This window comes from Capsicum annuum, chromosome 3, assembly GCF_002878395.1.
Source record: "Capsicum annuum cultivar UCD-10X-F1 chromosome 3, UCD10Xv1.1, whole genome shotgun sequence".
Classification (NCBI taxonomy): domain Eukaryota; kingdom Viridiplantae; phylum Streptophyta; class Magnoliopsida; order Solanales; family Solanaceae; genus Capsicum; species Capsicum annuum.
The window spans coordinates 93298636-93300367 of NC_061113.1; the positions used below are offsets into that span (position 1 = coordinate 93298636).

The 1732-nt window shown below is 28.3% G+C and overlaps 1 long non-coding RNA gene across 1 annotated transcript; it reads right to left on the reverse strand.

Moving 5' to 3' along the window:
- Positions 1 to 224: 224 nt before the first annotated feature.
- LOC124897287 lies at positions 225 to 1481 on the reverse strand. Its single transcript, XR_007054021.1, has 2 exons — positions 1252 to 1481; positions 225 to 428 (listed from the first exon to the last, which is right to left on the reverse strand). It is a non-coding gene; the product is annotated as an uncharacterized LOC124897287 (long non-coding RNA).
- Positions 1482 to 1732: the final 251 nt, after the last annotated feature.

Sequence of the window (1732 nt, forward strand, 5' to 3'; positions counted from 1 at the left end):
AGTTTTCCTGCTTAGCACTTTGCCAACATTATTTTTGTTTTACCTCTTGAGTATAGAACTTTTATAGCGCGATACTTGACAATTGCATAAGTTAATCAAAGTAGAAGATTATCCTTATCAACGTGCATTCAAAATTCTGGATCCGTCTTTGGTCATCTTAGAAACGAAAGTAGTTTGTTTTCTGAACAGAGTGGAAGTTCATATATAAAGATACTCAATAAACATACATGAAGGTCATACACCTCAATTCAAATAGAATTTATGTCAGTGGAATATGTTAATGAAAAACTTGAGCATTTTTCTTGACATATTCAATAAATCTTTGACTGCTTTCAATACATTAATTTGGTTTAATACAAAGTGTCATAGAGCTAAAGATCCTTGGTGACATTAGTGGATGAAACCTCATCATTAAATATGGGGCAAACCTGCAAAGAAAAATATAGAGAAGTATGAACATCAAGAAAATCTATATAGGCAATAACAAAAGATACAAACATCTACAATGGCACAATAACATAGATAGAAAATGCTTAAATTGTATCTGTTGTTTTACACGATATGTATCTTTGATATAAATGATTGAATCCAAAAAAAAAAAAAATAATGCGAGATACATATAACATACCCCTCATACACAATATGTATCTTTAAGCTTACTAACTTGATCTTTAGTATGTTGATTTCACTAAAACTTAAAAACAAGAGTTACATATAAAACTTAAATAGATAACAAGAGATACAAGATATTGAAAAAATTATCATGTATGTCTATATATGTATCTAAGCCTAAAATTACCCAGATCTGAAATAACAAGAGATACATAAATCCACAATAACACAAAATCAAATAGACAAAAAGCTTAAAATGTATTTTTTGTTTTATAGAATATGTATCTTTGGTATAAATAATTGAATCAAAACAAAAATAGTGTGAGATACATACAAAACAATCTCATACACAATATATATCTTTAAGCTTACTAACATGTATATTTGATATGCCTATTTCACTAAAACTTAAAAAACAATAGATACCTATAACAACAAAAATAGAGATACAAGAAATATTGAACCCAACACTTGTCAAACACATTCAAGTATCATAGCTATGTTACGTATGAAGCTACAAATTACTAAAGCAGAAAATAGCAATCATAAAAACACGCATGGGCATGATTCAAAAATCTAATTGAAATTTAAGAGTTAAGTAACAAAAGACACATCAATCATTGGGGAAAAAGAACTTACAAAAAGCTCCCAGAGAGGGCTTTGAAGGCAATATACCGAGGAACAAGACAATATAAACACTAGGTTTTGGATTATAATTTTGAGAAAAATTCAACATGGTCCCTTATTTTTTTTTCAATAGAATCATCTGATAAGATTGGAAGAAACAGTGCCAAATTATTGCAATTTGAAAAAAAATCGTCAGATAAGATTGGAAGAAATTGAATATGACTTTAGGGGAAAAATTTACCTTGATTTAAATTTTTGAATCAGAGAAAAAAAATGAGATTGAAACTGCCGCTGAAATAATGACGTAGAATGAGGAGGAAAGAGTTCTTAATTTGGTAAAGTAAGCCATAGGATGAGGAGGTCTTTAACATGTATCTCAACTTTTGGTAAAAGTAGTAAATGTTGGGATATTTGTAATATTTTTAAAGTGGAGGAATTTTGAGTAGTTTTTTTAACTTAAGTTGTTCTTTTAGATAATTTTTCCTTTTTTTAA